The sequence below is a fragment of the Taeniopygia guttata genome, chromosome 1 (genome assembly GCF_048771995.1).
Source record: "Taeniopygia guttata chromosome 1, bTaeGut7.mat, whole genome shotgun sequence".
Classification (NCBI taxonomy): Eukaryota; Metazoa; Chordata; class Aves; order Passeriformes; family Estrildidae; genus Taeniopygia; species Taeniopygia guttata.
The window spans coordinates 67,277,318-67,295,481 of NC_133024.1; the positions used below are offsets into that span (position 1 = coordinate 67,277,318).

Genomic DNA, 18,164 nt, shown 5'->3' on the forward strand with positions numbered 1-18,164 from the left:
ACACAAGAGCTGCAGACACGCAGGCTCTGCACTCAGGCTGGGAGTCCTTGTCCTCTCTAGAGGTGCAGCAGCTGCACCTGCTCCCTCCTCCTTCTAACAGACCTGCAACTCTCAGCTCCCCTCCACGCTGCTCACAGAACGAGGCACCACTCCCAGTGCACCCCGAGGGCAGCACAGCTTCTTGCACAGTGCCTCTCGCATGAGCGGCCTCTCTGCTTTGCCTGGGCACTCTCCTCCAACCTACTTGTGCTTTCCCAGGGGAAAAAGAAATGTGCTGCAGTGAGGCAACTGCAAAGTAACAGAATGAATATAAGCTGGGAAGGGGATGGGGGGAGTAAAACTGTGTCTTTAACCTTTTTCTTGACTTGTATTTGGCTTTGAGCACCCCACTATGAAACTTTAATAGAGTTTCCCTGCAGTGGGGTTACATGGATCTGTGCAAGCACCTGCAGTGTCAGCAGACTTGGAGAGGAGGGTGGAACATGCCTTCTTGGAGACTTTTCCACAGAAAAGTTTCCAGGACTCTGACATCCCCACTGAGATGACAGGGCACCAATCTTCAAAGGCTCTTCTGAACTCCCTATATGGAGCTGAGTTTATTTACTTTAAGGACATTCATCCCCACAGCTAACAGGGAGCACAAGGGCTCGAGCTGCTACAAGAAAAAGGTCTGACCTTGCATCCCCTGAAATTGTTGGAAAGCTTTCTGAGACAGCTTGGAGCAGTGCACTGGATCAGGCAGCCAATTATAAAACTTGTCTGACTTTGCAAGCATACCTGACTCCCATGAAGACTGACAGCAGGGCTCGTAGGATTTGTGCTGTGTGCAAACATCAGCTGTTTTTCAAATGACCATTAATATAATTTCCCCAAAATCTGTAGCACACTGAACCCCCTGCTGTACAAACATGCTCAGGCCATCAGGTTCAAAGTTCCATATGATTCCCACCTTCCCAGGGAAGCGTGTTAAAAATCACTTTAAATGCTAACATTTCTTTTTCCACTTTCCTCTCTCAAAAATACTGTTTATTGAATCTATAAAACCTCTAAAATCAGGTTGTCATCTTTGGAGATGGGCCATGTTTGGAATGTCTCATCTAGAAAGGCAAATCTTTCACTATGTTCTGGCTACCTAAATCTAGGAAACTGTATAATGAAAACTTTTTTACAATCTTATCTATGGTTGCTGTCTCTTATATACTTTATAGATGACATATTTATAATACAAGGGGGACGTAAAATGTATTCACCTAGGTAGTAGTCAGTCAATCAAAAAAGGACCAGCACAGCATAAATCCACAGCAGATTTTAGCTTCTGCCTGTTCCAGAGAATAATAGCTGGCTGTCTGGCTGTGCAAGTAATGGATGCACACACACAAAACACAGACACCTATGCAAAATGAGTGGTCTGATTCTCTAAGATGTGGGCATTCCCTTAGGCTAATTTTTTCCCTCTATCTACTTCCAAAAGCAGTAGTGAGCAGAATATGTGGTATTGGAAACTATTGCTTTCTGAATAAGTGAAGTAATTACATTTGAATCTTACCATGACCTCTACATATCCCCAAACCCAAGGCGAATTTAACCAAATGGGCTGTTATTCCATTCATCTGCAAAGATGCTTCCCAGATGAATGTTCAAGTCCTTTAAAGTGGGCATAATTTCATGATTCCCTGGTTGCTACCCAGTTGAGACTCATCACAGCACTTTCATTACTGCCCAACCAAACAGCAGATAGTGTTTGCAAATGTTGTTAATGGTATTGCAATACCCTGTATGAAGAAGAGTCAAATGCAATGCACCCCAGCCTGACAAATAATACCAGCAAACTGCAGCAAAACTGACAAGTCATTTAAGTGCAAAATACTTTCAAACATGTCTTATTTAGGCACAGAATACAGTGGCTCAGAAGTAGCAATCAGGAGCAGGATACTTACTAGCTCAGACTCTGGTAGGTGAGTTGGGAGCTATGGACTTGGCTGAGGAGCCTGCACAAGCAGCACAGAGAGCTGCTGCTCAGAAATGGAGCAGCTGCCTTGGAAAGTGAAGAGACTGAGCCCAGATGGAGATGGAAGCATGCCCTACCTGGCCTGGGCCCTCAGCCCCTGGAGCAGTGGAGTTGGAGCAGAAAGAGAACAGGCACTTGATCAACCTTGACTAATGGTGATACAGAACCTGGGATGAAATTAAGGGCTCCGCACAGCCACTCAGAAATCCAGGATGGATGTACAAAGCACGTGCGCAGCCACTCCTGAGTGCTGTGGTGGCAGCAGCCTTCTGGGAACTGAGGCCACATAAGACCAGCTGTGAGCACTCAGAGTGCCCTGAACAACAAAGTACAAGAGTATATGCCTGGGTAAACCCAGACACATGGAGTACTTCATTAAGTCTAGCCCCTAGAACTCTTTCCTTCTTTATAACGCATAGAGAGTGCCTCAAAGAACTGGCTGCTGCATTTTCTTTAAATTCAGTCCTTGTCTACAGTATTTATTTGAAAGACCCTCTTGATGAGTGAGGAACAAGGAGAATGATGGCAACCATAACAGTGACTTCTGCTTGAGGGAAAGAAAAAATTTTGATTAAATGGGTTAAAATTGTTTTTCAGCAAAGTTAGCCTCTATCTTGTAGGGATGTAATATAAATAGCCGGAAGAAAAGACATGCTTATTAATGATCAAAACTTTCCAGGCTTTCAATTAATGAATGAAAGAAAATGCTAGCTAGTCACATCTATGTCCTCTGAAAGATTCCAAAGAGGGAAGAAATGATAGGACATTTCCAATATTTTTTGGATAAAGAAAATGAGCACAAGAAAACTAAAAATCTTTCAAGTGACTTTGAATACACCTGATGAAACAAAAGCAAGTACAAGTAAAGCTTGAAGGATTTCTGTGTATGCACCTTACATTTTCTATTTTGATTCTGGAGTTGCCTGAGTTCTTCTGGGTTTTTTTAATTTTGGTGGTGGTTTTTTGTTTGTTTGTTTTTTTTTTTTTTTTGCAGAGAAATACAGAGGAAGAAATAAATTAGGAAGAAATCTAAACAATGTTGTCATGAGTTATTTCAAAACCAGATGCTTCATTCCAGGAGCATTATTCCTTTCCATTATTCAAATGAGAGCTAGAAGTTAGAAGACGGCAGATGTCCAATGTGCATTTTGTTTTCTTCACACACTTTGTTCCAGAGGCTGCTCTGATACAGCAGATCCAGACCCAGAGTTACAAGGGCAGAGATGTGCCTCCGTTCCTTCTCTCCAGCTTGCAAGGTCTCCCGAGACCCTCGCACAGGGACATTGCACTCTGTGCACAGAACCCCTCCTTCAGGACCCTGAGGTACCACCACAGCCCATGAGCAGAGCAGTCGCTGTCATCCCTTTGATTACTCAGGACAAGACCTTTTACCCTTCCAGGATGTAAATTACCAGCTGCCAAGTGGCTTCAATGGCACTCAGCTCCACGTGAAGAAGCGCTATAGAAATGTTAATCAATTCTAATCAATACCAGATCTGTGTCTGAAATGAGCTGCTGGCAGCAAAATGGCAGCAGCAGAGCTGAGGATCTCCAGCAAACACTTAAAGTACAAAGGGAAAACCATTTGCCCCAAAATATCCCTCACATTTAAAAGGAGGCTGGCAGGAGTGACACTGAGGAGCTCTGGCACAGCAGGTATGAACCTGAACCAGCTGGCAAACAGAATGGGTTTTGATTTCCAATGCTATCCACACAATTATTTTCATTAAACAGGATCCCATGTCAGCACTCCTGTGTTGTCCCTGTACTGCTGGGACACTCAGCATTGGCCCTAGGGCAGCATCTCCCATGGCAACCCATTCCAAACCCATGGAAAACAGACCATGTGGTACCTAGGTGGGCTTGAACCCCTGAAAACACTAATGGCTGTTTCATTTCAAGAAGGGGAGAAGGCAGGCTGCGAAGAAAATGTTCATTATTCAGTGGAGGAAATGTGATATGGCCCAAAACTGAAAGACAAGTACATAGCAAATAAGATACATATTTTAAAATAAGCTATTGCTAGCAGAACAAGTCCAAACAGAAGTCAGGGAAAGAAGACAGAGCAACCAGACACCCTCAATACGCTCCACACAGTACACTGATGGACAATAAACCTGTCTGAACCAATACAACAAATCGGATGAGGCTTCCTGCATCTTTCATGGACCACCAGCTGCCATCTGTATGCTTCCATATTCATCTACCATTATCTCATACTTATTATAATTGTCACAAGCTTCATGAGAACACACCTCACAGTAATCCCAGTCTGTCTTCCACATTAAAATCAATGTCAGAATTGGAGTCCCAATGGACTGAGTCTTTGTTATTTCTAATTCTGGGGACACAACCCTTTTTTTTTTGGCACACAAGTCAAGAAGTAAATTACTTTGATACTAAAATGTTCAAGAAATAGTATTCTACTATTGTATTTGGGAGAATGGAATGTTTTAATAGCACCAAAACATTGCTTGATTTTGTCTTTTACTTGGATTTTTGGTATAACAATTACCTTTTTTTAACGTCCCCAAAATCATAAACAAAAATATATTCTTTTATTTTGAACTTTCAGGGGTATCCTGGTCCAGTTTCAAAATATTTTTGAATGTTCTATAAAATTAAAAAATTCATCCAAACTTAAGAGTGGTGAGTTTGGCCCATCTGCATTTTCTGAGGAAAGAAAAAAGAAGAAGAAGAAAAAAATAAACGAAACCCACACCAAAGACATGTTGGTCAGCTCCTGAAAATATGTGCTTTTAAGGACTCCCAGCTGGGCTGGCAGGAGGCATGAAATATTAAATGCTTTTAAAAGAAAATAAACGTAATGATCTTTCTATGCATTCATATCAAAAGATTCTTGACTTTTTGCCTTTCTTACTTCAAAACCAGAGATATATAGATTGATAAATTGGGGGTACTTACAAGTAAACATTGAAATTTCAGTTCATAGCTCTGTAATACAGTAGGATGCTCTAACATCAGAAATCTTTAGCAAGTCAGTATTAGCTGTGAAGTGTTACTAATTCTGAATTTGTGGTGTTTTGCCACTTCAAATTAAGTACTACATGAGATCAGATGAGGGGTGAGTTTTTTCATTGTTTGCTTATTCTTGTGTATTTATGAAAGAAATTTTCTAAAAGAGCCTAGATAAAACACTGTAGAAATTGGACACGCAAAATATTACAGCAAAATACAAAGACACAATATTGTATCTTCTGATAAATAGATATTTATTAATTGTGCATCCCAAATAGAAATTAATGCAAATCAATTTTCTTCTGTAAGATATAATTTCATTCATTCCAGTGACCTGAGCCACAGAAATAATCATCAATATTTCACCCTGACACCCAGACATTCATTATAGGAGCCCATCCACACACTCCTCTTCCAAGCAAGGAGCTCAGTTCTCCTGAATCAATTAATCTCTGTTTACTTATGTGTTTCCCCATCCATAACAGCACTGATTTAGTAAATCCCTTCTGAAACTAAATTTCAACATTAAACATAGAACTTCGACATGTGAGCTGGCAGAATTCATCAGTGTCATATGGACATTCCCCAGATAGAGGAAACAGGAATTTATTCAGCTCAGGTTTATTGCTGGAGGTGTTTCCCTGGCACACAGCTCTGCTGAAGTATGTGGTGTGCACTTTATATCTCAATAATATAAAGTACTCCTAAAAGCAAAGAGTTCCAGTTCCTGGCTCTAGCTGGTACTACACACCTCACACAGATCAGTGAGGCCGGTCACTTTCTGAGCAAAATATCTGCAGCAAAAACCTCAAGACATACTGATTTGAAAACAATCTTTCCACCCTTGTGTATAAAGCACACTGAATTAATAAGAGGTCTAACAAAGACATCAAACTACTTTTGTTGCCCTTATCCCAGGGCAAAATAAAGACTCAGCACTGTGCTGATCTGAAGTGGGAGGTGAGGACTCAGCTGATTTGCTGTAATAAGTGCAGCTCACTAATTTTCCCTGAACACAAAGGAGATGGGCAAGACCAGTTTGGAGGGGAGGGGGAGGGAAATCCCCAAGGAGCAACAACAAATTGCTGAATGTTATGTTAGTGTTTTTCTTAAAGAGTTTTGCTCCAGGAGGCATGAGATTAAATAAGAGTGAAAGTTTTCACTTACATAAGTTTCTATCCTCTGTGTCTGCAGAGGAACCTTCCAAGAGCTCAGAAAACCTCTTGTTTCACCATGTCATCATTCTAAAAAATAATTGCCATAATCACAGCCTAGCTTAAATAATTAGATTTTAAGCATTTTTAACACGACACTTTGTGTCAGGGTTGGATTCACTCTCTCTTTGGGTGTCTCTTAATCATATTTTTATTTCTTTGCCATGAGCACTAGACACCTGGCTTCCATCTTCAGTGAAAGTTGTGACATTGTGTCTGTATCTGTAGGAGGGACCACACCAAATCTGCAGGACTTGCAGAAAACTGCAAGATCTACTCGAGTTACCCCTGCCCTGGTGGAAAAAGGTAAAGTGTCATAGCCATTCACTCCCACAAGTAAGCTCTCAGCTGGCTTTTCTCATTTATTTATTTTGAGAAAGCAGATTAGGTCAAAATCTGTGAAGGTCAAAAAATTGTAGACGGCTTCTTTAGCTCTTCCAACACCAAAATCTGAAAGGAAAAGCTAATTCTCACTACCCCTAGAATCGGGTTTCCTTTTAGTCAGAATTTGTATTATCCTTTTTAAATATACACACCGCAGCTTGATTTGATACTCCCCAGCCACAAACCCCAACTTCACACACTAAAATACCTCATAAGTAATTCTTCAGAAAGTCAAATATATTGAGCCACTCCAATTACCTCTAATAAAATTCTTGTTCTTTAATTTGGAACAAAAGTTCAAGTTTTCCATTCTGGTAGAATACTCTGAAATATTGCAGAACTTAATTTTGTGGAGAAAGAGGTTTTAGAGCAGTTTTCCCTTGGTTTAGAAACCCATGGTATGACCTGGAATAGCAGGTACAGACATCCAAATCCTAAGTGGAATTAACACCAGTGCTCAAAAGAGCTGTGATCCAAGAAGTCCTGGCCAGCCCAGGTGTGAGCAACAGCACACCCTGCAACACTTGTGTTACAACTAAACATTCAGCACTGAAAAATGTGTCTCTTCATGTGTATACCTGCCTCCCGCAGTGGGGACACATAGTTTGGTGTCTAAAGGACTGGTAGATCTCTAAGTTCTTTAGGGCCTCATTTAAGTCCTAAGGACTTGATTTGCTATATTTGTTCAGATCCTGACATCCTAACCATGCTCAGGGCAACCTTTAGGAATTGCTATTGTTTATGGATTTCTTATGTGTGCTATGCCAGCCCTTGAGTCAAGCCCTGAGATGAAACTTCTGTTTTTCAAACTAAGAATCTATTAAATTTAGTTACAGCAGCTCTAAAAACCTTAGGCCCTCTATGGAAAGGCATGTGTACCTTGATCTTCTCATGGGATCTGCTCTGCAGTCAGTATGCCATAAAGCACATGGTGGAGAAAAGCCCTGCATGCAGCTCCACCTAAAAGCATCATTGTGGGGCTCATCATCCCATCCAAGTCACTGCCAAAGGTCTCCTTGCTCTTCCTTGATTCCCTGTGGACTGAGACTTGCCAAGAATGCCCCAAAAAAAGTCAAACCTACACCCCATACATACCTTGTAGGCACTAAGGAGTCACCATAGGCACAGAACCCAAAACCCAGCCCTGCTCTGTTTGGGGAAATAAGGACAAGGGAACAAGAAGCTGCACACCCTGGAAAGCAAACTCTTCAGCCAGTGTTTGCCAGTGCTGCTTGTCTTTGCTGCCTCCCTTACTCTGAAACAGGAATTCCCTAAGAGGAATGTACTGGAACAGCCCGGGCAGGTCCAAGCACTGAAGCAGCCTCTTCCTTCTATGGTGGTAAAGGGTAAAGTCCACATAACATGCAACTTGTTCTTTTGCTTTATCATAGGAGATGTTTTACTGTCTTGTATTTCTTATATAAGGCACCTCTCTTCAGCTCAAGCAGACATAAAAAACCCACGATGAAGCATTTCTAATTCCTCCACTCACATGCTCTACTCTGAGTACAGAAGACTGCTACTGAAAATCCTCCTGGCAAACAATGCAGGATCAAAGAGAAGAGCAGAATCCTGTGTGATTTATTACTAGGAAATGAATGGTGGGGCTAAACAACAGCTTAGGAAATTATATAACGAGTAAGTACACATTCAAAACAACCCCTTCTAAGCAAATCCCAGAACACTCCATACAACAGCTCTTAAATGGAACATAACAACTGCTATGCTGTTCAATTGTCTTGATATAAGCTCACCAAAAAAGTTAGATAAACCTCACCAATCTTTTCAACCCAGCACCATCATAGAAAATAAATCATAAATGGCCATAATTTTAAGCCATATACCAAAAAGAGACAAAATGAAACAAAAATAAACAAACAAACCCCCCAAAATCCACAAAAAAATTTAACCCTTTATGGAAGATGCGAGGTGTTTTCTGCTGTATGTCTGCAAGCCAATTGCCAAAAATTATTAGGACCGAACTCCTCATCACTGAAGAATACATGGAAGAACCAAATCCAGCCTCCCCTTTGTTAACGTCACACAAACACAGTAGTCCTCTCTGAGAAGTGTTGCTTACCAGTGCAAGCAGGACTACAGACCTCCTCCAACAGTGTCCTCATAAAAGAGACTTTCTTTTGCAGCTGGGTGGGCTACAAGAGAAAAGTGAGCAGGTCTTTCTTCAAGCAGCAATAGTAGTAAGAGGCTGTTGGTGCAGCCACCAGCCACCACCATTGATCCCACCCAGCTCATCTGCTTAACAGAGCCAAGATGCAGAGTGCAGATGTGTCCTGTGCAGGCAGAAAACATTTCCTTGGTAATTAGCAGCAGAGCCTCCTACCTGGGGAGGCACTAAACTGTACTCATCATGAAAAATTAAACATCACTGATTGAAACAGAAGCATTTGTTCTCAGTGTCAGGCTTTGGCACCTTCTCAACAGGAGATGACAGACTCAATTTAAAATAGTGATTGCAAGAGACGATGAAGGCAAACTAGTTAGAAACCCCAGCTTAGCGTGCAGAGTATTACACTGGTGACAAGTCAAGGATTTTGTTCTCAGATCTGTTAGTGAGAAGCAGTTTTGTACATTCAGCAAAGGAATCGGAAGGGAATAGCAATTACAGAGAGCTGCCGCAGCTGAGCTTTTTACACCATCACACCAGTGCAGCCCATTTCCCAGCAGGATGCTCCTATTGGGAAAACCTGATATCTGCTTGACATTACTGTTCTTCCCATAGCAGTTCAAGCAGTAGGATGTTTCTGAGCAAAACTGTAATGATTCAACAGAGAAATGTTCCACCCATAGAGGGACAAGACGTTACCTCACCAGAGCCAGCAGCTTTAGCAGATTTATTGCATGTTATCCCACAGCAGTTATTTTTCCTCCCAGTTTTAATTTTGCAGCACATAGTGGTTCCTTGGAACAAGAACAATTTGCATAACCAAGCAGAGACTCATTTTGAAGCACACTTAAAACAGCATCCAAATGCCATGCTGTAAATGGGGCTGGGAATGGCAGATCAGATTTCAGTACTGTTATTAAATCTTAATACTTCCTGAGGGCTATGTAGTCTTAATTGTATCTCATGCCTTTGCCATAGAACTGCACATAGTGTCATTTCAGTACAAATCAGATGAAAACCCATGCAGAGTTGTCCGATTGGTTCCCCTATCAAAGTTTTTGAATCCCATATTCTCTGGAAACCTATGAGGAGAAGATAAGGTGCAATACACAGAAATGAAAGACTGAAAACACATTGATGTGGTTTAGTTTTGATATAAAAAAGTGCAACACCAGGAAGAAGAGAGCATAAAGTGCTTGCTGCTCTCCCAAAGACACCAAACAATGGTTTTTGGCAACTAATACCTAAATTTCAGTTTGCTTCCTCACAGTCCCTCAAAATGCACCACCTTATTTTTTATTTTGTTATTATTTAATTTCTCTATGGAAATATGAGAATAGGGCACCACTGCATGTTTACTGTGTAGATGATGTTTTAAAAAATCACTCTGATATTTACTCAGTCTTACAATGGAAAGCAGGTTACTGATGCTGCTTTACTCTGTCAGCCTGTAACTCCAAGTTCTGTATTTAGAAGTACCAAGCAAAAATTTCATGAGGTAATTGCATCACTCAAAGACACTGCATGTGCATAATTGGAAATAGAGCTTCTGGACTTCCTTGGATTTTATGTAGCTCTTTGTTTATGTTTGCAGTCCGCCCTGTGGTCTGCATCCTTTTTTACATACACAGCTTCTGTGATGGTCTTCCATGAGATGTTTTCCTTGTGCTTCTTTCTCCTTTTTAATTATTCAGAGTCAGAATTAATAAACAGCTTAGAAAATGAAAATGTCACAGCTTAGTACAGAATGCATCAATTACTAAAGTAGGATGTTACTAAAGTAGGATGCAGGACAGTTAAAGGTACATTCCCCAGTGGCAATAGAGCTGATCTTCTTTCCAGCTGTAATACAAAGTGAAAATATCCCATTGACTGTAATGAGAGCCAGTGGGCTTAAAAGATTCTCATGATCTTACAGATTAAGACAACCTACTTTTCATGAACAGTGACAGAACTTGTAGTCTAAGCATCATTTAAGAGCTATAAAGTGCACAATATGCTCAAAGGGATTAAATTTACTTTAAAAAAGCAATTTGCAGATCTCATGAAAAATGTTATAACAGTTTGATCCAAACGTGTGCAATCAAAACTAAAAAACTTGCTTACCTCTCCCCTTCAATCAACTTGTCCTATAATGAAATACCTTGGGGAAGGAAACAGGCCATAGGATATAATTTTTAGGGTTTTTTTAAATTCTTTGAAGTACCTGGTCTGGGCACAAGCAGAGAAGTTGATAGGTGCTTTGGAGATCGAAGAGCAATTTGGGCTAAGCTTTATCAGCTGGATTTGAGGAAATAGCTAAGATCTGATTGAATAAAGATATGCTTATGCACTGGCTTCTACCATAGTTTCTGCCTACATGGAAGAATGCAATAATTACACTTACAGAAAGGCTCTGAAAACATTTAGCACAATCCAACAAACCCTGATACACCATTTGTATAAGTAGAGACAGGCAAAAGAAGGTAAAAATTGTCACCACAGCTCCTCACAGCCTCTCCAGTCTGGATACAGCAATGTCCCTGTTTCCTTCTTGCACTCCTCAGATCTGTTTTCACTGTAACTGCTTTCAGCCATTCATCAGAAAAACACGCTGGGAGAGAGATTTTCAAAAGAAGCATCCCAGTCTCAGCTTGGGGACATGGACCTGCTGCAGGGAGGCAAAGCCCAGACAGTGTGGGTCCAAAACTACATTTTCTTCCCAGGCACATCTGAAGCAACACACATTAACTCTGCATGTTAGAAAACCACTTTTTCTGAGGGATCAATGGCAAATTATGTATTATATTAACATGAAGAACCACAGTTCAGCAAAAGAGGTATTTCTTAATGACTGCAATCCTCTCCAGCTGAATTCCTGTCAACTACATCCAGTTTCCTTCTTGAAAAAGGCCAGCATTTTAAGCCCAGATGAAAAAATGTTTTCTCAGCTCAGCTACTTACTATGTTTAACCCCTTGAGACATGTGTCTTCTAGTGTCTTGTCATCTCCAAATAAGCCCTCATTTTTAGTTGTTCACAGGCAGACTGTAGTGCTGTAGGCTTTATACAAACATACAGTAAGAAATGGACACTATGGACACCTCCTCACAACGGACACCTCAAAAAGTTATAGTAGGATGAGTTGAAAAGAAAGCATGGGGAAAATCCAAAGTCATGTGGAAGAAACAACCCAGCAAAAAGCTTTGTCCCAGATCAGTGGATGGGTAAGTAAAAGAGAGAAGCACTGTTGACCTCCTGATGCTCAGTTTAGTGCTCTGTTAATAGAAACTCTTCTCTTTAAGCACTTTATCCTTCTGCTGTAAAAACCAAGCACCTTATGTGGTTGAGGAGAGAGTAAGCTGTATGTTCACTTTAAGGGATCTGGAATTTCAAACAAAGATTATTAGGGCACTCATGAAAACCTGTGTTCTCTGTGGCTGGGATAGGGTTCACAGAAAGACATCATACATTAGGATGTAAAAAAGCATTTTCTGAGACGACAAAACATATCTTGTGTTTTAACTGAGAAAACACAGAATCAAGGTTAAAGAGGAAATTATTTTAATTTATACTGTGGCAGACAAATTAAATACAGAAGCGTTAATCCTTGAAAGTACATAGATGTTTGATTAGGCAGTGTATTGATTGGCAAAAATTTATTCCAAGATCAAAACCTGTATTGATTGCTGTCCCTCTGCTTACCCAGTTTAACCAATGCAGCCTAAGAAACTCATGTTTAGTGAGGATGGCTCTGAGAAGGGGCTGTTCCCTTTTCCTTTCCTGCTTTTTCCTCCCCATTTAACAGGACTGGTGGTACCTTTCTGTCCCCAAATACTGTGGCTCCCCACCCACTTTGCTTCTGCCTAATTCCATTTCTATCTCCATTTTCCACCAGCAGGAACTAAAAGTGAACACTGGGGTGGGAGTTGGAGTTAGAACAGGGAGAGCCACTGTGGGTATATGTGGCAGCTCACTGCGGTGACCGGCCAGCCACTGCCCTTCACTGAGCCTTCAGTGCCAGCAGTTTCAGCGGTACTTGTGCCAGAAGAAAAACAAGGCTTTTGGTTGCTCTCTTCCCCAGAGGCTTGAATGAACAGTGTGATGCCAAAAGCTAGTGTCATGCTTAGTCTGGAACAGTCAAGGACTTACTAAATCCTTATCCAGCATCAAGAGACACCGCATTACAAGATGACAACTTGAACCTCTTCTCCTTCCTAGCACTACTGTTTATGTGTTTTCAGATAACTTCCACAGATCTGCATGTTTATGTTTCTCATATTTGAGCCCTACAGATAGAAAATACAGTATTCCTAGTTCCCCAGCTAAAAACTTCTCTTTGTTCTCAGCAGCGCTTGCAGTGCCTCCCAGTCTAGCACTATCTTCAAATTCAATTGATTTTTGTATTCACAAGCCAGACTTAATAGGAATTCCTGTAGGAACCCAATGGACATTGCATCCCAATTTAAAGTATGACCATCTATCATTACCACTGATGCCATTTTAGCTATGTCTGATATTATTGGGCCCAAGAAAATTTATTTGGTGTGGTAGGCAAGAGTAGGAGGAGATAATAGAAGATGCTCCCACCTATGAGTTGGAACTATCTGGTCTTTAGGGCTCCTTCCAACACAAACCAATTTATGTTTTGACAAACTATATCAATACAAGGTCAAAATTAATGTCACCTTTAAAAGTCACTTCTATATTCTCTGATTTTCTTTTATTGAACCACATGTACATTCCTAATGAGTCCACTATATCCATAATAACTTACAATTTTTCTCATAGGAGAGTTTAAGTATTACTTTACTACAGTCAGGATTTAATACTGTCTAATGACATATACCAGAATAAGTCTTTTAAATCATTGCAATATTGCCCTTCTCAAATAGAAGATAATTCCAAAACTCTCCTGACTGCTAAACAAATTTGCAATGATGTAGTAAAGGTGTAGGTAATTCCTTATTTCATAGATCCTGTCCCTCATACCTGCAGGGCATCTCTAACTGCTTCTTGCTTTCTCACAAGTGTAGCTGCTTATTTAGTGTTTCATTTATCAGCTACCCATGCACCTTGTTGGGGGTTTTTCCCAGCAGAGACGAAATGCACAGATGAACAAGGAAGTGTGGGAGAGAGAAATCAGCTACAACAAAAGGGTTGAAATGCAAAATATTTTGAAGTCGCACTTCATTCTTTTCTGGGTTACTTGGAATAAATGTGAATGACCTACATACTGTGCATATACACTAACTTATCAATTGGGTTAGAAAGGTTACATCTACAGTGGCCCAGCTCCAGTTCAAAAGCAGTTAAAACAGAGCCCTCACAAAAATAATCTCAGCCCTACCTATTCACATTAAAACAGAGCAATTATTCTTTACAATTTGCTGTTCCATAGTTCACGATTCTCATCTCTTGGTATTCACATCAGTGCTGGACACAGTCCTTATCATTCAAGTAAGGAAGGATCTTTGCAGATATGAAATGCAATGCAAATACCAAGCTTCATAACTTTTTTTTTTTTTTTTTAACCAGCATTTTCATTTTAATTTGACTGCTTGGTTAATGACTGTTTTAACCCCAAAATTATAGCAACGCTGGGAAAAGCATATAAAGTTTTATTCTGTCTATTAAGATTAGACTCATTTTTTCTACTGGCCTTCAGTGTCACACCAAAATAAAACAGATATGGTGTTGCCACTACAGTTACCAAAAATACATAAAAAATCATGAAAAGCCCAAGCACTGAGCAACATAAATCAGGATGCATAATTACATAGCAGCTGCTCACAGGCAGGAAGGAACCCTGTGAGCAAAATTTGGCCTGGTTATTTGTAATAGGATTCAAACAGATGCCTACACTACTCAAATTGCTAAGACTTAGTTTAATGTTAAAGCATAATGTTAGCTAGATCCAAAACATTGTAACTCTTTACAATTTATTTTGTCTAAGATGTGGAATCATAAAAAATAAAAGTGTCAACTCCCTTGTATTTCAAACCTGGTTTTGTTGTTGCCTCCACACTTGGGATCAGAAACAAAAGGTGTGTAGATCCCCAGAGGATGCTTTGGGAATGTAGATGCTTCTTGGATATTTATGTATACAGCACATAAGGGTGTCAAAGGGTTTTGGCACTGCCCAAAAACTCCTGAATTGCTTTCTGAATTTAAGTGCCTGCTTCCCCCTTGAATGCCAAACATGCACCTCCAGCTCTTCTCCTGGTATCTAGCACTGGGTTCTGAGGCACAGTACTGCAAGAGGCCAGAAGCCTGAAAATGAGCGAAAATAAGCATCTAGCTTTAAATAAGGGTTTTTAGCCCTTTATAGGATTTAGACCCAGCTTTCCTAAAGCTCACTCATCAAAAGTAGTTTTTGAAAATCGGATGTTGCTGTTTGAAAATCTTAGACATTACTAAAGTCAGGGAGAATTCTGCTCTAAGGGAGCTGAAAGCTTTAGAAGGAAACCACAGGAGCACAGGGGAAAAGTGCTTTAAATATCCAGCCCTGTTTTCAGTTACCATCATGAGCATCCTTTCGGAGAGAGCAAGTAACTTCCTTTGCCAGAGTTGTTGCAAGCAGCCCATAGCCTGCTCCAGGACTGACCGTCCCACAGGGAAGGGGGGACCTGCAGGATGTCCCCGTCTGGCTACCAACCATCTCCTGCACCAAACAATGTAGAGGGCTCTGCGTTGAAGGGCAGCTGGACTGGGTGGCCTTCTGCCTCCCTCCCAGCCAACACTGTATTCTGGATCCTAAAAGGAGCTGGAAATAAGCTTGTTGATTTATATATAGATATGTTCAACACGTGCACCAACAGCCTGCCGTCTCACTGAGCAGGGAGGATGGGGGAAGGGAGCTGATCTCAATGTCAGAACCTGGGATCCATCAGATCCCAGGATATAGACACATGGGTAAGCAGGGTAGCACACTCTTCCAGATAATGGTAACAATCTTTTTAATGTATTAAAAATTCAGCCAGAAAGGTGGTAAAGGCGATTTTTTTTTGGAGGGGGGGAGGAAAGATCAAAATAATAATAGTTTCAAAGCCCTGTACTTATTTTAGACATTCTTACAGCATGTTTCCATAGGAACTGGAACGCAAAGGAGCACACTGCAGCAGTGTTCACAAATGTTGTGTGGTTTGGTGGCTTGTAAGAGATTGGTTAAGGGCACCATGACCACTCAGAGTCCCGGGCACCTGCTGCCTTTGCTGCACAACAGGATATTAGCTATGATGTTTTGCAAAATCTAGGAAAATAACCTTTTTTCCCAATTTTTTCCTGTCATCCTGAAGGCTTGGCTGCTCTCACATCCGTGTGTAGCCTCATTCCTGAGCAGTCCCCACCCAGATCCACCTCATGTGGGACACGAAGACAGCAGTGTTTAACCCAGGTTGTTTGGTTGCTGTGGAGGTGGTGTGTCCTAAGGAGTAGCAGGTGAGTCTGATTTTTGTATCCATCTTTAGTACCCACCTGCTGAGTGACCTTGTGCAAGTCACCTCAGGTCAGATCTGCTCCATCTGTCGGCTGCCTGAAATGTATCTCACCCACTCTACAGGTGAGCACTTCTCTGGCCAACAGGACAGCATCTATCCTGCCAGAGGCACCCACACCGTGGACAGGTCTCTTGTCACACCCATACACTAAGCCCTTTGCCCACATGTCAACATGCCATGTAACAATTGATTATTTTCTCCATTGAAAATTGCCCACTACAAAGTGAGGTCTGTCTTGCAGCTCACCAGAGCAGCATTTAACTCCATGAAGAGGCTGTTGCATGTCTTGGAGCAAGGCACAGACATGGGAGTGTTTTTGGAAACCTTGCTGGTGAGACAGCACTGGAGGATATTTACAGTGTGGGGAGCCAGACCTGGTATAGCATCACCCTTAACTCCTCCTGTGTCAGCCCCCTCCATAAGCTGTCCTCAAAATTAAAATAGGTTCTTTCTCAGAGGAAAGTAATTAGTTGTCTCCCAAAAGCAGCATTAGAAGCAAAGAAACCCAGGCAACAAGATAAAATCCAGGCAACAAGAACCTGGGACTGAGCAGAAGAATGAAGCTATTTAACTGCATTTCTCAAAGAAAACAAAGATGCTCCAGAGTGTGATGAACTGTGGAATTCACCCTGTGATGGTGAGCCTAAATGACCAGTTTAACTTCAGATGGTGAAAATGAGACAGAATGCCTCCCATATCCTGTTCTGTCATTCCTCAATACACACAACAATTCAGTGGCAGCAATCCCATTTGTAAAGGATTTTCTTACCAACTTGTGACAAGGGCTATGCAAACACTGGTTACTTGTACTTATGGACTGAGAAAAAAGTAGAACTTTGTTACTTATGGATTTCAAAACCTCCTAATAATAATATATATTGAGACCTGCCAGACTCATACAAGTAAAGGTAGATAATTTTTAACAATCAGGGTAAAACACATTCTTCCTTGGACTTGCCAGGTTTAACATCACATGCTGGTAGGAAACTAAGCCAAAATGCTGGCCAAATGCTTCTGTCCAGAAGTATCATCCAAACCTTAGCCAGCAGAATCACAGAAGTTGGTGATTCTGGATTCTTTTTCCTTCTGGAAAAATGATTGTCGAGTCCAACTCTTAGACCTTCACAGGGCATCTCAGCCCAAATGGTCCATTATTTGTAACCAACTACAAATATTTTTATGCTGTTTTGGAAGTGCAAAAACTATTTTTGTTTTTAAAGCTGCATTTTGTAAATGAATTCAGTGATTGCCTACAGCACAGAGGTATTTCATAAACACTATTACAAAAACATAACAATTTAGGTATTTAGATACTCCACATACTGCAACGCTTCTTTCTCATCAAAAAAACTTCCTTCCACTGTGCATATTGCCATAAGAATTTATATTTAATTACAGATTTAACAAAGAAATATAGGATGTCTGAACCCAGATCTCATTTCAAATATTACAATAAGAGTTTCTGTCTGTGTAAGGATAGAAATATCTGGGAAGCCCTGACAACCTCACACTGAAATTCTGTGTTTAAAATCTGATTATTTAAAAGAAGAAAATTCTGAGTATTCAATCTGTTCACACCTATCCAACAAAGCTACTTTGGGAAGGTGCATTGAAACTTTCACTATGTCTGCACCTTGTATTTTAAGTATACAAAGTGGTATGTTATAAATATAGATATTTATGTGTTTTTTGCCTGTGAAGTCATACACTGAGGTAGCAGAAGACATGATTTAATATCAATTTTCAAACCTGAGTGAAATCTAATTACTTAAACCAGTGCTGTAACAAAGATGCTAAAGCATGATGTAAATTTTGCACACCTTAATGTATTTGCACAACTCCAGATGCAAGCACTGAAATTCCCAGTGGGGAGCAAAGTCACAAGCCACAGTGAGATGGACTAAACACAGAGAGCAGTCTGCTTCACAGCTCAAACTAAACAAAACACCACATAGCAGCAATGAGTATATCGATAAT

The 18,164-nt window shown here is 40.8% G+C and overlaps 1 protein-coding gene across 8 annotated transcripts in view; it reads right to left on the reverse strand.

Annotated features, from left to right (window-relative positions):
* MTUS2 (microtubule associated scaffold protein 2) overlaps nucleotides 1-18,164 on the reverse strand; it is a 271,445-nt gene that overhangs the window by 223,994 nt on the left and 29,287 nt on the right. For 3 of the 8 annotated variants that reach the window (XM_072930338.1, XM_072930344.1, XM_072930346.1), the window contains one exon: nucleotides 8,666-8,738. The exons of the other annotated variants lie outside the window; for them this stretch is intronic. The gene's annotated coding sequence lies outside the window, so the exon portion shown is untranslated. The remainder of the gene's footprint in view (nucleotides 1-8,665; nucleotides 8,739-18,164) is intronic. 8 annotated transcript variants of the gene reach the window in all.